The sequence below is a fragment of the Dasypus novemcinctus genome, chromosome 1 (assembly GCF_030445035.2).
Source record: "Dasypus novemcinctus isolate mDasNov1 chromosome 1, mDasNov1.1.hap2, whole genome shotgun sequence".
In the NCBI taxonomy this organism is placed as follows: Eukaryota; Metazoa; Chordata; class Mammalia; order Cingulata; family Dasypodidae; genus Dasypus; species Dasypus novemcinctus.
Window position 1 is genome coordinate 26,232,075 of NC_080673.1, and position 20,385 is coordinate 26,252,459.

General features: G+C 36.9%; 1 pseudogene; it reads right to left on the reverse strand.

Annotated features, from left to right (window-relative positions):
- Positions 1–6,591: 6,591 nt before the first annotated feature.
- The window catches only part of LOC131279509 (tripartite motif-containing protein 60-like), a 58,770-nt pseudogene continuing 44,976 nt past the window's right edge, over positions 6,592–20,385 (reverse strand).

A 20,385-nucleotide genomic window follows, 5' to 3' on the forward strand; every position in this document is an offset into this window, starting at 1 on the left:
CTTTTAATTATTAGGGTAGGCTAAAACATTTCCAGACATTCAAGGTATATTTCCCATTCACTCTTTTCCAGAGAGCTACTGAAGGATGTTCTCCATAAAATCAAGAGACCAACTTCCATTTTCATTTTCCCATTGGAAAAATACATGGAAACAGGAAAACATCCCAAGAGAGGCTAAGTGAATCCTCAAGATGATAGCTGGGCAAGTGGCTTAGTGAACAAACTGCCTACAGTCAAAGAGATCAGAAGGCATCTTAAGATAGTCTGCAAGATCACAGTGGTAGAAAGCCAGATGTGTCTAAACAAATTGAGAGATTTAGATAATTGCAGGGACAGTTTGGGGGTGAATTAAGGATAAGTGCATTAAAAAACAAATCAAATGGAAAAAAATAAGACAACTATTAACTATAGTAAAAAAAATGTAGAAAAACAAAAAAATAATCGTTCCATAATACATAGCTCAGAAACGAATGGCAGGGAGCAGGTGTAGCTCAAGTGGCTGAGTGCCTGTTTCCCACATATGAAGTCCTGGGTTCAATCCCTGATACCTCCTTTAAAAAAAATGACATAGGTAGAATAATGCAAACACCAGAAAATATTCTAAGCAAAAATGAAGAATTATATTGGGAGGAAGCCACAAGATGAAGACTCCCCTAAATTATCATCTTCCAAAGAACATGAAAAAATGATTATAACTCAAATTGAAAAATTCAAAAGTATCACAATGAATATGTTAGTGACTAAGTAAATCCCTAAGGAAGAGTCAGAAGAGTTGAAAGCGGTTGTCTCTGAAAAGCTGGCAATGGTAGTTATACAGTAATTTTATTTTGAATAAATATTATAAACGATAAACATGAATAACTAAATTATTAAACTAGATGAAACAAAATCCTTGCCTCTGAGTTAATTCCCCCTCCATGAGGAAAATCAAATGAACTCTGAAGCACAAAATGCTTAGCTGGGTTGAATTTAACTGAAACGAAGGAGGGGATGCTAGCCCTTAAATCTTGGGATTATTATTGAGGGTAGGAGTTGAGGACATTTAATCTTTAATCCATCCGATGAAGCAGATGTTTTTCTATTTTAAAGAGGAAAGCGGTCCCCAAAGCTATCTAATTCAAACAACTCCAAAGCCCTGTTTGCTCTTACTAACCTTACTAACTCTTCAGCTTAACTTGTTTTACTAACTCTTCAGTTTGACTTCAGAAGGTCCCTTCCAGTCCATGGAGCCCACTTACCTGTCAAAGAACATAGTTGCCTCCTGAGACATGATACTTTTAAGCCAGGTTGGTTCCTCTTCTGTTCTATGTGACATTTACTATCTTCTGAATAATTTCATAGTAGATGAAGGCCCAGTAGAAGACCCCCTGGACATCTATGTGGATTATTGCAAGGAATCCATGGAAAAGAAGTGCCTGAAACTACCTTCTGACAAGCTGTTTCCAGTCTAATATCATTCTAAGTAATCCCAATGCCAAATGTGCCCTGGTAGTCTCATGAGTCTGAATGTTTAGTTGCACATAGGGGCCACTGGTGGGCATTGCATACAATATTAAAGGAGCCTTCAATTGATAGAAAGATTATGCTAAATTCATGAATTGAGCAACTCCTTAAAGGCCAGTTTTTATTTTGATGTAAAATGTTATGCAATTCCAAATAAAATCTCTATAGTTATGATGTTTAAAGGAATTTGAGGAGCTGATTCTAAAATTTATGTGGGTGTTTAAGAAGACAAAAATTACAAAGATAATCCTGAAGAAGTGACTATTGTTATTCCAGGTATCAAGAAAGAAAGAACAATAATATTTAACAGTGTAGGGTAAGCCAGGGACACAACAATAGACTACGGAAAAAGATTAGAGAGATCAGATGACCCAGGTGGCACTGCATTATCAGTGGGGGGAATGGTGGACCTTTCAGTAAATTAAATTAACTAAATATATAGGCATGCTCCATCTTATCACCTAACACAAAATCAACCCCAAATATAAGTATAGAAACCCATATAGAATATTCTAATGGCTTTGGTGTAGGGTAGGATTTCTTAAAAAAATAATAATATAAGCCAAAAAAGGAAAGACTGATGTAATCAATTTTATTAAACTCAACAACTTTTGTTCACCAAGAGACCATAGTAAGAGTGGAAAGTTCAAACTGGAGAAGATACCAGCAATGAATTTAACTGCCAAAGGATTAGAATCCAGAAAATATAAAGAGCTCCTATAAATCACTGCAACAAAGGAACTAATAGAAAGATGGGTGGAGGGGTGAGATAAGAATAGATATATCACAGAGGAGAAGGCAGTAATTAACATATGAAAATATGTTCACCCTACTAAATATCATGAAAATAACAACTAAAACCACACTGAGATAACTCTTAACATCTCTCAAATTAGTAAATCTTTTAAATATCAGTTGTTGAGGATGTAGAGCAATGAGAACATTTTATGTAAAATGTAAATTGGCACAAGCAACTTGGAAGCAATTTGGCATTATCCAAAAACAATGAAGATCCAGCAATTCACTCTCCAAAGAAGCCAGGGGTTATAAAATCTACATAGTATCCCTGTTTGCGAACATTCCAAACTGAGTCTCCACTATCAATATTATGCAATAGCATAAATGAGTCTGATGAACACAATGTTTAATGGAAAAAACACACACACCAAAACATGGAATAATTTACAGTATCACTAACTGTATGAAATTAAAACATGTAGAACTAAATATATTGTTTAGGAATACATAGATGCTAAAAGGTGAAGAAAAGCAAAGATAAATACAGAACTTAGAAGAATGGAGGAAACTGAATAGGAGCTGGAAATTAAGAGGTTAGGGTTAAAAGGGGGTACAAATGGAACTTCAAAGGTGATATTAATGCTGTGAATTGGGCCATGGATGCAAGGATGCTTAATTTTTCTATTAAATATTTTGTTAAAAGTACAAATAATTCATAAAACTTTCACTGTACATTATATCTAAAAGTTAGAAATGACCTAAATAAACAACAATCAGTGGAGACATTGTTAGGTAACATTGAATTGACAGTGTTAAACAGAAAAATAAATGTATTTTCGGCACATCAATGACACCATTTCTCCCATTGCTGGAGTCACAACAATTCTATAATAGAATACCAGTAAGTCCCCTCCAATCCATACTTTATTTTTCCATCCTAAGGACCCTGGAATGGCAATGTCCACTCCACCTCTAAACCAAGAGGGGGTTTAGATTCCACTGGGCTGATGGATGGAATCCTCCTGCTTGCAGCTGTAGACATTCTCGGTTCCCTGGTGTGGTGGTTGACCATGCTCACCTCCTGGTTTGCTGAACTGGGTAAGGGTAAGTCCAACGAAGTGGAGAGTAGTTGTTGCAACTCTGCTGAGTCTCAAGGCCCAGCTGGCACATGGACAGTCCAGAGATTCAAGTCTCCTGAGGATACACCAACCCCAGTGCCAACCACACGTTCAGTAAAAGTGACAGAAGAAGTATGCATACAGAGGTCACATCTGAGTCCAACTCCATCACACTCAGGAACACAAATTCCAAAGTAGGGCTCACTGACAAGGCACTGAACTCCAGAGCCATCTGCCATGACTTTAGGACCTGGGTGTCTCTGTAGCTCTCAGGAGCACCACTAACTGGGGTTGTATCTACTTTGTCTGTCTCTGAGATCCTGCTGAGATGTGCTTAAGTGTGACCCCTCTGATAACCTCCTGACTCATTTTGAAGTCTCCTAGCCATATAAACTCTTTTGTCCTTACCATTTCCCCCTTTTATTCAAGATCTTTTTCCAGTTGCATCACCAGCTGGTGCTTGGTAGTAATCCCTTGGCACCAGGAAAACTCATCTCCAGGAGCCTCATGTCCCATGCTGGAGGGAAGGTAATGCATTTACATGCTGAGTTTGGCTTAGACAATGGCCACGTTTGAGCAACATGGAGGCTCTCAGGAGGTAACTCTTAGGCACCCTGCAGCTCTAGGCCTCGTTGAAATTTCAAGCTCACAGGCTCATAAGCATAGTCATCAGGATCAAGGGCCCATTACTGGGCAATCCTTCTTCACTTGTCTTTGCCCTTGTACTTGGGGGATTGTTGCTGCTCCATTGGGGAATGCAACACAGTTTCCCAGAATGGAAGCTCAGCACTCCCTCAATTTTGGAATTTGGAGCTGTCCTCTATGATATTGCAGGGATGGATGCAAAACATTATATACCCTGCCATAACTCACTGCTCCAAAATGTACTCATCAAATGCAATGAATGTACTACACTAATGAAAGGAGTTTTCGATGTGGGAGGAGTACGGGGGTATAGGAGGTGGGGTATATAGGAACTTCTTATATTTTTTTATTGCCACATTTTGTGTGATTTATGTATCTTAATATATATATAATAACAAAATAACTCAAAATTTAAAAAAATCCCTGCAAAGAATATTTTATGTTGAGTTTGGAAGGTAACAAAATTAGGTAATAAAAGTAACAGGTGAAAAAATATGAAATTAAGTGAGGAAATGTGAGCAGTAAAATGAGGTGCAAAACCTGTATGAATATTCAAGTTCAAATATTATTTTAGATAAAGGATCAGAAACATGACAGAAATTTCTGCTCCCTCTACTTTTATTCAACATTGTATTGAGATTCTAGCCAGCACAACCAGTCAAGAAAAAAATAAATAAAGGAATCACAGAAAGGAAGAAGTAAAGGGAAAGAAAGAAGTAAAAAATGCCTTTATTTGCAGATGCCAGAACTGTAGAAAATCTACCAAAAAAGTTACTAGAAACAAATGGTCCACAATGGTCTGCTGTGGTGGTGAAGGGTTGAAGGGTTGTCATATGGGAATTCTAAACATATACATATTTGTTTTATAAGTTCACAACTTCTTTAATAAAAAAATTATTTTAAAAAATAAATTAAGCAATTAACCTTATTACAACTTGAAAAAAAAAGATGTTGATTTTAGCGTGGTTGCAGGATACAAGATTAATATACAAAAATCAGTGAACAAAAAGCCCAAAGAGCTCATAATACTCCCAGGTTTAAGACCCTAGCCTGATTTCTTAGCATTATCCTTCACACTGCCTACTCCGCCTTGAATGCTTGTTCCCCATTTTCTGCTCTGCACCAGCCATGCTGGTCTAAAGCGGTGATTTACATTTTTTCTATCAGTTATTCAGGGCCAGAGGCAAACTTGAAACCCATTTAATCCCACTTCCTATACAATGGCTGGGAAGTTCTTTTTCTGACCCATCAGGCCTCAGGACCTTTATACATGCCTTTCCTTTACCTGAAGATCTCTTCTTGTAGTATATCACCTTGCTAAGTGTGACTCATCTCTTGGAAAGCCTTGCATAAATATATATATTTTTGATCTTTCAGTAAAAACTGAAATAAAAGCACCATTTACTATACAGCACTAAAAAATATGAAATACCCTGAAATAAACCTGGCAAAATCTGTCAAAGACCTTTACATGGAAAACTACAAAATAATTGGAGCACACTACCTTGTTCATGGATAAGAAGATTCAATGTTTTTAGAATGTCAATTGTCCTCAAAATTATCAAATAGGACAATGTAACCCCAACAAAAGTCCAGCAAGCTATTTTGTAGACAAATACTCCAAATTTTACTTATGTGTGATGTACTGAAAAGTGCTATTCTCAGAATCAATAGATTGAGCCTAAAGAGAAACACATGGGACTAAGTCTACAGGGATTCTGAGAAGAAAGTTTCCAAAATGAGGTGAAAAATTGCAGCTGAACAGAAATAATTAGGTACCTTGTCCAAATAAGATAAGAAAAAAGATTATCTCTTGATTATGTGTGTACATGAGTATATTAAGTATGTGTTTGGAAGGGGTGTGTAACAGTGCTACTTTGTTTTTCATAGTAGGACAATACTGACAAAGATATACATACAAAATAAAAATAACAAAGCATTTTACTGAGAAATATGGAGGTAAACATATGAAACCACTGGGTTTAAAGTTGCTACCTCTACAGAGCAAGTAGTCATGGATTGGTCACATATGCCTTTAACAATGACTTAATTTTATAAAAAGGGAAAACAGGCAATTACTACAGAAAAAAATTATTGATCTTTTATTGGCAATTATTGGACTTCTTTTCTCCTTCCAGGATTCAATGTAAAATTCCAAATCTTTTCCAGTAGAACGAGTCATCTTCTCTATGGGCCAAATGGAGTGATATTGGTGAACGATGGTGAAACTGCACTGTAGACATAAAATCTCTAAGTCTTTCTGACAGAGAAAGGTTAGAACCTGGTTGTACTTCTCACATACAAACTTTTCTTCCTCTTGATTCTTATCTGGAGTAGCTTAGAAATTTCAGTCAATTTCAGTTATATACAAGTTATGTAACAAGTATTTTATTTTAGAATTCTTAATTTACTTGTAAAATAGGCATTATAAACACATTTTAAGGAGCTGGCAGAAACTGAGATAAAAATTATTCTGCTGGAAAGAGAAAAAAAAAGTACTCAATTGTTGAGATTAGATTCGCTGGCTTATTTATGTCCACAAACAAAAAGAATAAGCAGAAAACAAGAGTATTCCAATAGTTTGTCTTTCACAAACTGTTGCTGAACAGATTTTGAATCTGTTTGAATTTAAGAGATTTTGAATCAGTTCTAGTATAGAAATAAGACCAAAGTGCTTCTGTAAAATTATCACTAAAAGTATAGAGAAGAGATCTATCATTCAAATGATAGAAGGATATCACACCCAAATCATAACCAATCTTAGTATTACTTTCGGCAGAAGGTGGATTTTCTTAGGACCCAATGTAATATAATTATTCTGACTGCATCATCCAATTGCCCATAATCCATCCTGCCCTAAAATTGGCTAATTCTGGCTCACTCTCCTTCTGGGAAAAGAATCTTTATAAACACCTATGATCCATTCAGACTTGTCTTTCAGTTCTACCTCCCACTAATGCCTGCCAGAATATATCCCTTAGAAACCAGAAAATCTGGGTAGAGACAAAACCTCCTTGGATTATGAGGAAAGTTTTGCATTGTATTTCCATATTGCACAGTTTTTCTATCATCAGAAACAATATGCTTACGATGTGCAGTTTCAGAATCTAGAATTATAACTACTTGAAATAGCGTGATAATTTTGTTCAAGTCAGAATATTGTGGAAGAATATGATAACCATATTCCTTTAATCTGAATGAAAAAGTTTTTATACTTGTGGTAAATACTCTTAACATCTGTCAGTAGTTCCACTTCTGGCTGTGCACATTTGCTAGCTATCTCCTTTAACAAGCATTCTAATGTGGAAACATGATCAGAAAATTTTGTTTCATTTTCATTTAGTTTTCTTAAAATATCCAACAGCAAATGGGCGCAGAGAGCAGACAACTTGGGGGGGGGGGGGCGGGGAGAGAGAAATAAATAAAAAATAAATCTTAAAAAAAATAAATAAATGAAGTCATAAAGCATATTATAGCATGGATGAACCTGGAGGACATTATGCTGTGTGAAGCAAGCCAGACATAAAGGACAAATACTGTATGATTGCATTACTATGACTAAATATATTATATGACATATTGTATGATTTCCTTTATATAAAATGTAAATATAAATCAATTTATAAAGAAGAAATTTGATTAGTAGTTATGTAGGGTTAGGGAAGGCATGCTAAGGAGTGTGGAATTATTGTTTTTGGAGTAATGAAATAATTCTAAAATTTTTTGTGATGATGAATGCACAGATTGTGATTATACTAAAAATCATTGATTATACACTTTAGATAGATCATATGGCATATGAATATCTCAATAAAACTACTTAATAAGTACGTAAATAAATAAATAAATGTGTAAGAATACCCAGAAATAGCAGCTATGTATAGCAGGGGAAACATAGAGGGATTGAGAGGTGAAGAATTTTCTTGTTTGTTTGTCCATTTTGTGTTTATTATTGTTATTATTGAAATAATGAAAATGCTCTAATAATTATTGAAGTGATGAATGTACAACTATGTGATTATATCAAACACCACTGAGTATACACTTTGGATAAATTGTATGTTTTATTGATCTGTATCAGTAAAACTGATTTGTTAAAAAAATCAGTGTTTTTTTCTATACAGTAACAATGTGCAAACAGAGTAGGAAGTCAAGAAAAAAATTCTACTTAAAATATTGACTACAAGAATCAAGAATTTAGGACAAAACTTAACCAAGGATGTAAAACAATTGTATTCAGAAAGCTATAATGCATCATTAAAAGAAATTTTAAAAAGACCTAAATAATTGGAAGAACATTCTATGCTCATGAGATGGAAGACTAAATATCATTAAGATGTCAGTTCTACTCAAATTGATATACAGATTCAATGCAAGCCAAAAAAAATTCTACCAGCATATTTTAAACAAATGGAAAACACAATTACCAAATTCATTTGGAAAGGAAAGGGGCCCTGAAAAGCCAGAAACTTCTTAAAAAAGAAAAAGCAAAGTTGGAGGACTCTCAATTCCGAACTTTAAATCATATTACCTAGCTATAGTGGTAAAATAAAGATAGACACATAGACCAATGGAACTGAAATGATGGTTCAGAAACAGACCCTGTCAGCTATGGCCAAATGATTATTGACAAGCCTGTCAAACCCACGCAGCTTGAGCAGAACAGTCTATTCAACAAATGGTGTTGGGAGAACTACATATTCATAGCCAAAAGAAAGGAAGAGGACTCCTATCTCATACCTTATATTAAAATTAACTCAAAGTGGATCAAAGTCCCTAAATATAAATAAAAGAACCATAAAGATTCTAGAAGAAAGTATATCAAAACATCTTCTACTTGTTATAAGTGTAAGCAGTGAAATGGATATCAGTACTAATGTGGATTATGACTATTAGTTAGAAAAAAGAAGAAAAAGAAAAATATCTTCAAGATCTGGTAGTAGGTGGTGCATTCATAAACCTTATGCCAAAAGCACAAGCCATGAAAAAAAACATGGATAAATGGGACATCCTCAAACTTAAATACTTTTGTGACTCAAAGGACTTTGACAAGACAATGAAAATGCTGCCACTAAATGGGGAGAAAATACTGGGAAACCATATATCCAATATGGGTTTAATTTCCACTCTAATAAAGAAATCATACAACTCAACAATAAAAGCACAATTTAAAAAATGGGCAAAGACTTAAATAGACATTTCTCCAAAGAATAAACACAAACGGCCAAAAAACACATGAAAAAATGTTCCATATCACAAGATATTAAGGAAATGGAAGTCAAAAGGACAATAAGGCATCATCTCACACTGCATAAAATGGCCATTAATAACAAACCAGGAAATAATAAGTGCTGGAGAGGATGTAGAGAAATAGGAACAGTTCGTCACTGTTGGTGGGATTGTAAAATGGTGCAGCCTCTGTTGAAGACAGTTTGGTGGTTCTTTAGGAAGTTAAATATAGAATGGCCATAAGATCTATCAATTCCTCTGCTAGGAATATATCCAGAAGAACTAAAAACTGACACATACAGACATCTATACAACCATGTTCACAGCAGCTGCATTATTCATAATTGCCAAAATACAGTAACAACCTAAGTGTCCATCAACCAATGAATGCATAAGCAAAATGTGGTATAAGCATGTGATGGCATATTATGCTGCAGTAAGAAGTAATGATATTGAGACACATATGATAACATGGATGAAACTTGAAGACATTATGCTAAGTGAGGTGAGCCAGACACAAAAGGACAGATATTGTATAGTGCCATTAATATGAACAAAATATGAAGAATAAATGCATGGAGTAAGAACCTAGAGTGTTGGTTATGAGGGGATGGGAGGTAGGTTGAGAAGGACTACTGATGCTTAATGTATGTATACATTTTAATTAACTTGACTGCAAAAGTGTGGAAATGGATAGAGTTGATGGTAATACATTTTAGTGAGTAGTAGCAGGTTTATTAATGGGATTGTGGCTGAAAGGGGTGATCTGAGGATCTGTCAATTGAAAGAAAGCTAGAGAATAATCTAGGGACTAAATAACACAGTAAACCCAGAGGTGGATGAAAATTAAGGTTGATGGTACAAATGCATTAGTGTCCTTCTGTGAGCTAAACCAGATGTATGTCACTATTGCAGGGTGATGGGAATGTGGAGAAGCATGGGAAAAATACAATCAGTGTGACCTACAGACTGTGGTTAACAGCAATACTGTAATATTCATGCATCTATGCCAAAGATGTACTGTGCTGATAATGGGGGTGTATTAGTCAGTCAAAGTGGTGCTGATGCAAAATACCTGAAGCCTGTTGGGCATTTATTTGGGGTAGGAGCTTACAGATACCAAGCCATAAAGCATAGATTACTTCCCTCTCCAAAGTCTATTTCCACGTGTTGGAGAAAGACGGCTACCAATGTCTGCCAGGGTTCAGGCTTCTTGGTTTCCTCTCTTCCCAGGTCTTGCTCTTCTCCAGGCTCAGGGTTCCTCTCTTCCCAGGGCTTGCTTCTTCCTGGGCTCAGTGTTCCTCTCTTCCCAGGGCTTGCTTCTCTTTCTGTGTGTGCTTCTCTTTCTGTGTGTGCTTACTTCCTGAGGCCCCAGCTTAAGACTCCAGCATCGAACTCCAACATCAAACTCCAACATTAAAAACCCTTCACTCTGTTCTTTGTCATGCCTTTTATCCGGTGGGTAGTGACTCAACATCCTACTGACATGGTCCAATCAAAGCCAGCCCTAATTGGGAAACGGACTTTGGCCCAGTGGTTAGGGCGTCCGTCTACCACATGGGAGGTCCGCGGTTCAAACCCCGGGCCTCCTTGACCCGTGAGGAGCTGGCCCATGCGCAGTGCTGATGCGCGCAAGGAGTGCCCTGCTACACAGGGGTGTCCCCCGCGTAGGGGAGCCCCACGCGCAAGGAGTGCACCCATAAGGAGAGCCGCCCAGCGTGAAGGAGGGAGCAGCCTGCCAAGGAATGGCGCCACCCACACTTCCCATGCCGCTGACACCAACAGAAGCGGACAAAGAAACAAGACGCAGCAAAAAGACACAGAAAACAGACAACCGGGGGAGGGGAGGGGAATTAAATAAAATAAAAATAAAACCTAAAAAAACAAAAACAAAAACAAAGTCCTAATCATAATTTAATCATACCCAGGTACAGACCAGTTTACAAACATAACCCAGTATCTATTTTTGGAATGCATAACTATATCAAACTGCTACATGGGGTTATGGAAAAAGTGTGGCAAATGTACACTATTGTCCATGGTTAGTGGTAATAGTCTGATGATACTATCTCATAATCTGTAACAAAGTTTCCACCACAGTGTGGTGTGCTGGTAAAGGGGTGTTGTATGGGAACTGGACATATGCATGACTATTTTGTAAGTTCAAAACTTCTGCAATAAAATGTATTTTTTTTAAATGAGGGAGAGTTTGCAATATCCAGAGATAAACAGAAACCAAGAGTTCATCAACAGACACCTGCCCTACAAAGATTACTAAAGGGAGTTTTCCTTTGAAAGGAAAAGACAGGAGAGAATAACTTGGAGTAGTATGAAGAAATGAAGATCTTCATTAATGGTAACTAAAAGGGTAAATGCAAAACCCAATAGTACTGTATCTTCAGTACATAACTCTAATTCCTGTAAGAGTCAGAATACAGTTTAAAAAGAAATAAAACCATATTTCCTGATAATGGACGTGTAAAATATTAACAGGTAGAGTGGGACAAAACAAGAGGGGGAAAAGAAAATAAACAAGATCTAACAAATATATATAGAACTTTGCACCCCAAAATAGCATAAGATACATTCTTCTCAAGTATACATGGATCATTCTCCATGATAGATCACATCTTGGATCGCAAAAAGGTCTCAATAAGTTTAAAAAGACTGAAATGATACAAAGCATCTTCTCTGATCATAATGGAACAAAGCTGGAAATTAACAACAGGAAGAAAAAGGAAAAATTCACAGAAAAAAGACACACTCCTATATAATTTATGGGTCAAAAAAGAAATTGCAAGAGAAATTAGTAAATATCTCAAGAAGAATGAAAATGAGAATACAACATATCAATACCTATGGGATGCAAGGAAGGCAGTAGTGAGCAGGAAATTTATAGCCTCAAAGGTTACATTAAAAAAGAAGAAAGAGCTAAAATTAATGATCTAACTGCACAACTGTAAGAACTAGAAAAAGAACAGCAAACTAATCCCAAACCAAGCTGAAGGAAAGAAATAGCAAAGATTAGAACAGAAATAAGAGGAATTGAAACCAAACAAAAACAAAAAAATAGAATCAATAAAAACAAAAGTTGGTTCTTCGAGAAGATCATTAAAATTGACATTCTTTAGCTAGACTGACAAAGGGAAAAAGATGGAAGATGCAAATAAATAAAATCAGAAATGAGAGGGGGAACATTATTACTGACTCAACAGAAAGGGTGGTTTAACATAAGAAAAATAATACACCACATTAACAAAATGAAGGGAAAAAAAAAACATTTGATCATCTCAATTGGTACAGAAAAGGCATTTGATGAAATTTAGCATACTTTCTTGATAAAAACACTTCAAAAAATAGGAAGAGAAGGAAGCTTCCTCAACATGATAAAGGCCACATATGAAAAACTTACACTAGCATTATACTCAGTGGTGAAAGAATAAAGGTTTCCCTCTAAAATATGGAACAGGACAAGGATATCCACTGTCACCACTGTTATTCAACATTGTGCTGCAAGTTTTAGCCAGAGCAATCAGGCAAGAAAAACAATAACAGGCATACAAGTTGGAAAGGAAGATATAAAACTCTCATTATTTGTAGACAAGATATTACATATAGAAAACCCCAAAAATTTCTACAACAAAATTATTACAGCTAATAAATGAATTCAGCAAAGTGGTGGGGTACAAGATCAGCATGTTACTATATAACAATAGTGAACAATCTGAAGAGGAAAACCAAGAAACAATTCTATTGACAATAGCAACTAAAAGAACCAAATATCTAGGAATAAATTTAATGAAGAATGTAAAGAACTTGAACAAAGAAAACTACAAAATATTGCTAAAACCAATCAAAGAAGATCTACATAAATAGAAGTACATTCCATGTTCAGGGACTGGAAGACTAAATATAATTGAGATTTCAATTCCACCGAAAATTATTTACAGATTCTGTGTATCTCAATCAAAATTCTGACAGCCTAATTTGCAGAAATGGAAAAGCCAATTATCAAATTTATTTGGACGGGTAAGGGGCCCCAGATAGTCAAAAACATCTTGAAAAAAGAAGAACAAAGTAAGAGGACTCACATTTCCTGACCTAAGCTTAAGCATATTACAAAATATACAGTGGTCAAAACAGCATGGTCCTGGCACAGTGACAAAGACATAGACCAGTGGAATCACACTAAGAGTGCTAAACTAGGCCCTCACATTTATGGTCAATTGATTTTTGACAAGGCTGCCAAGTCCATTCAATTAAGAAAGAATAGACTCTTTAACAAATGGTGCTGAGAGAACTGGATATCCATATGCGAAAGAATGAAGGAGGAACCCTATCTTATACCATATACAAGAATTAACTCTAAATGGATTAACAATCTAAGCATAAGAACCAGGGCTATAAAACTCCTAGAAGAAAATGTATCTTGTGTCAGGTAATGGTTTCTTAGAGTCTATACCCAAAGCACAAAGAACAAAAGGAAAAATAGATAGATGGGACCTCATCAAATTTAAAACTATTGTGCATCAAAGGACTTTCACATAAAAGTGAAAAGACCTTGGGAGAAAATATTTGGAAACCACATATCCGATTAAGGTTTAATATACAGAATATATAAAGAAATCCTTCAACTCAACAATAAAAAGACAAATAACCCAATTTTTTAAATGGGCAGAAGACTTTTCTCATAAGCAGATATACAAATGGCTAAAAAGCATATGAAAATATGCTCAACATCAATACCTATTATGGAAATGCAAATTTACCCCTATGAGATATCATTTCACACCCACTAGAATGGCTAAGATTAAAAACAACAACAAAAATTACAGGTACTAGAGAGGCTGTGGAGAAACAGTAACACTCATTCTTTGCTAGTGGGAATGAAAAATGGTGCAGCCATCGTGGAAAACAGTTTGACAGTTTCTCAGAAGCTCAGTATAGAATGCCATATGACCCAGCAATCCCTCTGCTAGGTATATAACCAAAAGTATTGAAAGCAGGGATTTGAACAGCTATTTGCACACTGATGTTCACAGCAGCATTATTCACAACTGCCGAGAAATGGAAGCACCCAAAGTATCCATCAGCTGATGAATGCATAAACAAAATGTGTCACATACATACAATGGAATATTAGTCATTAAAATGAATGAAGTCCTGATCTATGAGACAACATGGATGAAACTTGAAGACAATACACTGAGTGAAATAAGCCAGACAAAAAAAAAGGACAAATATTACATGATCTGACTGAAATGCACTAATTACAAAAAGCAAACTCATAGAGTTGGAATCTAGAATATAGGTTACCAGGGGCTGGGTTGGGGGTAGAGAATAAGGAATTAATGCTTAATTTGTACAGAATTGCTATTTCAGTTTGTTGTAAAGTTTTCAAAATGGATGGTGGTGATGGTAGCAAAATACTGTGAGTGTAATTAACCGTACCAGGTTATATATGTGAGTGTGGTTAAAAGGGGAAATTTTAGGTTGCAGTTATGTTACTAGAGTAAAAATTTAAAAATAAACCATAAGACGATATTACACAGGGAACCCTATTATAAATGATGGTCTATAGTTAATAGTACAAGTATAAAAATGTTCTTTCGTGACTTATAACAAATGTACCACACTATTCCAAGATATTAATAATAAGGTGGTATATGGGGGAAAAATACACCTAATGTAAACTAGGTACTATAGTTAACAGTACAATTTTAATAGTCTTACATTAATTGTAAGAAATGTACCACACTAATACAAAGTGTCAAAGAATGGGGGTACAGGGGAATGCTGTATTTTTTACATGATTATTCTGTAAACCTATCAATTGTCTAACTAAAAAAATATATTTTTTAAAAGTTCCATCAAGACCTGGTCCCAAGCCACTTTCCCTAACTTCCTATCATACATCATAGTTATGATTTTACAATTATTTGTTGTGATTATATAACTCTCCCACTAAACAGCAAGCTTCTTTGCAGGAATTTTTCTCTAGTTTTGTGTATCATGGTATCCCTAACGCTTATTCTTGTGCTGGATATACAGTGGGTGTTCAAAAAAACATTTGATGAATAAATAGAACCTGTGTTAGATTCCCAGCCCTCAGATTCACACATCATCTTGAATGATTCTTAGCATGTTTGAGCCTAAAACTGCTAAAAAATTCTTACCCGTAAGAATCCTGTGAGGTAAAAGGGTTTAAATTGGCCAAAGAAGTGCAGACCACGTAAGACGGTAGGTTATCAATAAAGGATGGCCACCATTCCATTCCCTTAAATGCCCCCTGTCCCCATTTTTGGCCACTGGCAAACTCTTTCAGATCATCATTGTTTGTTTAACACAGGCCCACCATCTCCATTCTGATTACAAAGGTCTAAGCTGAGGTCAGGAATCCTTTGTTTTTCACCAGACCTTTCCAAGAATATGAGGAGACCCAGCTGTGGATAAGCTGTGAGTCAGGAAGCCTCTGCTCAGCTAAGCCTCAAGCCAGGGCTTCATTGGCCCCTTCTCCACTTACCTGGAGCAGGTGGCTCAGGCCTTTAGACCCAAGGCTGTGCAGAAGCCTGAGTCACGTGAGATGCAAGAACTAGGACCTCAAGTGCCCTAGGGCCCGAGTTCCAACGGCAAGAAGCCCACTAGGCTGGCGCGGTAATGGACAGGTGTGGTGGGGGTGGGCGGGCCAGGGGCCACACCTGGTTAGTGATCCTGCCTGTAGAGATCCTGGGGATGGCTGGAGGCAGCTCTATCATGACCAGGGCCTTGTGCACCTCCCTGTTCACTCAGTTCCCCGTCACAAAACCTTTTCAGATTCTTCCTGCTATTATTTCTATGAAGAAATTGAAAGCGAAAGTAAGACCAAACAGTACTCGTTGCAGGGTGGTTTTCAGAGCTTTACCACCACACCACCCTCCTCCCAGCAGGTAAGGGAGTGGAGAGCTCTGCAGTGAACTTCTTCTCCTAGTCTGGGGTCTCAGGATGGGGCCGCTTGGGTGGGGGTGGGGAACGGTAAACCTTAAGATTAAAGAGGAACAAGTCCAGTTCTACAACTTACTGGTCGCTCATGGGTTTAACTTCTCTATGGTTACTTTCCTTATCATCAAAATGGAATATTAATCCTATATTGTACATAACATACATAAAAAATATGTGTATAATAAAAGCTGTGAACTTAGAAAATAAACACGTATAACATCGTATAGGGCTCACTTACATCACCCCACCACCAATACCTTGCACTGTTGTGAAACATTTGAAACAAATGATGAAGAACTATCATCAGAGTATTACTACTAACTATAGTCCATATCTTACATTTTGTGTAATTGCCCTCAACCCACCTTATTATATTTTGTTGTTGTTTGTAAACCATACAATTTATCTAAAGTGTACAATCAGTGGCATTTGGTATAATCACAGAGTTGTACATTCATCACTTCAGTAAATATTACAGCATTTTCATTACTCAAAAAAACAAAAAGAAAAAACAAATGAACAACAACAAAAAACACTATCATACTCATATGTGGGCTCTACTGATTACAAATCCTGTGATGTGCTTTCACCATTTCCTTTAATTTCCAAACACTTACTAACAACTTTTTATCAATTCTGCACAGATTAAACCTCAACTTCCCATTTTCTACCCACATTCTATTCCTAGGCGATTTATATTCTAGCTATTAGCTATGTGAGTTTGCTTGTTATATTTAGTTCATAATAGCAAAATCGTACAATATTTATTCTTTTGTGCCTGGCTTGCTTCACTCAACATAATGTCCCCCAAGTTCATCCATGTTGTCATATGTTTCATGACTAAATGTATCCTTACAGCTGCATAATATTCTATCATGTGTATATATACTACAGTTGGTTTTCTCCTCCATTTGTCAGTTGATGGACACCTGGGTTGTTTCCATCTTTTGGCAATTGTTAATAAGGTCGCTTTGAACATTGGTGTGCAGATGCCTGTTCGTGTCACTGCTCTCAGATCTTCTGGGTATAAACCCAGTAGTGTATTGCTGGGTCACATGGTAGATCTATATCTAACTTCCTTAGGAACTGCCAGGAGAGAATTCTGCAGTGGCTGTACCAGTCTATATTCTCACCAACAGTGAATAAGCCTTCCTATCTCTTCACATCCTCTTCAACACTTGTAGTAGTATGTTTTGTTAATAGTGGCCATCCTAGTAGGTGTGCCTTTGATTTGCATTTCCCTGATGTCCATGGTCACCACTCCTGCAACATTACCTTCTCTTTTCGAGTCCATACCTATGGTCTCTTGGGGAATTCCTTACTATCAGTTGACTAAGGAAGAGAAAACTTGGGTCTGGTTTAGAGATGGTTCTACACGATATGCAGTTACCAGCAGAAAGTGGACAGCTGCAGCGTACAACCCCTTTCTGGGATGTCCCTGAAGGACAGTGGTGAGGGAAAATTCTCCCAGTGGGCAGAACTTTGAGCAGTTTGCCTGTTTAATCATTATGCTTGGAAGGAGAAATGGTCAGAGATGTGTTTGTACATTGATTCATGGACTGTTGCCAATGGTTTGGCTGGATGGTCAGAGACTTGGAAGGAATATCATTGGAAAATTGGTGACAAAAAGGTCTGGGGAAGAGGTATGTGGATAGACCTTTCTGAGCAGGCAAAAAGCATGAAAATATTCATGTCCCAGGTGAATGCTCACCAGAGGAAGATTTTAATAATCAAGTGGAAAAGATGACCTGCTCTGTGGCTAGCAGTCATCCTCTTTCTCCAGTCAGTCCTGTCATTGTCCAATGAGCTCATGAAAAAGTGACCATGGTAGTAGGGTTTAGGTTTTTCATGGACTTAACAACATAGACTTCCACTCACCAAGACCAACTTGGCCACAGCCACTGCTCAGTGCCCAATCTGTCAGCAGCAAAGACCCTTCAACCCCCAATATGGCACCATTCCCTGAGGTGATTAGCCACTTCCATCATGAAGGGGGCAGCGATTTGTACTAACTAGAATAGACACATACTCTGGATATGGGTTTGCCTTCCCTGCATACAATGCTTCTTTCCAAAACTACCATCCATGGAATTACAATTGTCTTATCCATTACCATGGTATTCCACACAGCAGTTTCTGATAAAGAAACCCACTTCACAGCAATTGATGTGCAGGAATGGTACATGCTCATAGAATTCACTGGTCTTCTATATTCCCCATCATCCTGAAGCAGCTGGATTGATAGACAGTGGAGTGACCTTTTGAAGACTCAATTACAGTGCCAACTAGGTGGCAATGCCTCAAAGGGCTGGGGCAGGGTACTACAGCAGAGGCTGTGTATGCTCTAAATCAGTGTCCACTCTATGGTGCTGTTTCTCCCATAGCCAGAATTCATGAGTCCAGGAATCAAGGGGTGGAAATGAGAGTGGCACCATTCACTATAGCCCCTAGTGATCCACTAGGAAAATGTTTACTTCCTGTCCTTGCAACCTTAACCTCTGCTGGTCCGCTGGTCTTAGTTCCAAAAGGAGGAGTACTTCCACCAGGGAACACAACAATGATTCCATTGAACTGGAAGTTAAGACTGCCACCTGGCAATGTTGGGCATCTCGTGCTTCTGAATCAACAGGCAAAGAAGGGAATTGCCTGGAATACAGGAGATCCCCTAGGGAATATCTTAGTCCTGCCATGCCCCGTGATTAAAGTCAATGGAAAATTGCAACAACCCAATCCAAGCAAGACTAACAATGGCCCAGGATCTTCAAGCATGAAAGTTTGAGTCATCCCACCAGGCAAAGAACCACAGCTAGCTAAGGTGCTTGTTGAGGTTAAAGGGAATGTGGAATGGAAAGTGGAAAAAGGTAGTGATAAGTACGAACTTTGACCACCTGACCAGTTATCAAGTGAAGATTATAATGGTCATGAATATTTCTTCCTTGTTTGTTATGACTGTGTTTGTATATATACATAAAACAAATCTTTGTTTTCTTTCTTAACCTTTTCCCTTACCATATGACATACATTTTCTTAGTTTCATGTCACGGTATTTAAGGATGTCAAGTTAAAGAGTGATTATTACCCAAGGACTTACACCTTATTCTGAAGGGAATAAGTGTGTTTCCAGTTGTACACAGGAGAGTTGAATATTGTTAGGTGGAGATATATATATATATCTGTTACTGTTTTTATTTAGATGATGTGTATGGTTATACTAACGTGTCAATCCATCCAGGTAATTGTGCCTAGTTTGGTCAAGCAAGAACTGAGCTAATTGTAATACAAGGGCATTTCATGGACTTTTATAAGTGAGTTGATTGCACAGATGGCTGGTTACATCTACAATCAACTAAGTAGATTGCCATCAGCAATGAGTGACATCTCATCCAATCAGTTGAAGGCCTCAAAAAGAAAAGTGATTTCAGCATTCAGAGATAGAATTCCAATCTTACTTCAGATAGCCAGCATCTCCTGGGAACTCCTTAAGGACTTCATCTGAGCCCCTGGTTTGCAGCCTGCCCTGTGGAATTTGGACTTGTGCAACCCTTTGGTCACATGAGAAACAATTTTATGAACTCTATTTACAGATATCTCCTGTCAGTTCTGTTTCTCTAGAGAACCTTGACTAATTCAGTGGCTTTGTAATAAGTTTTAAGAATAGGAAGGATGAATCTCTAACTTCATTCTTCTTTTTCAAGATGGTTTTAACTATTTGGGGCCCTTTACCTGTCCAAATAAATTTAATAGTGGATTAATAGTTACTTCAAAATAGTTACTTCAAAATAGTGGATTAATAGTTACTTCAAAAAGGTTGTTGGAATTGTGATCAGGATTTCATTGATTCTATAAATTGTTTTGGATAGTATGGACTTCTTAGCAATAGTTAGGCTTTCCTTGAACATAGAATGTCCTTCCATTTATTTAGGTCTTTAATTTTTTATATCAATATTTTGTGGTTTTCTGTGTACAAGTCCTTTACATCATTGGTTAGATTTATATTATATTTTTAATTTTTTAGTTGCTATTGTGAATAGAAGTTTTTTTCTTAATTTTTTCTTCTCAGTTTTTCACAGTTTGTGTATAGAAACATTATTGGTTTTGCATGCTGATCTTGAACCCCACCACTTTGCTGAATTCATTTACTAGCTCTAGGAGTTTCATTGCAGATTTTTCACGAT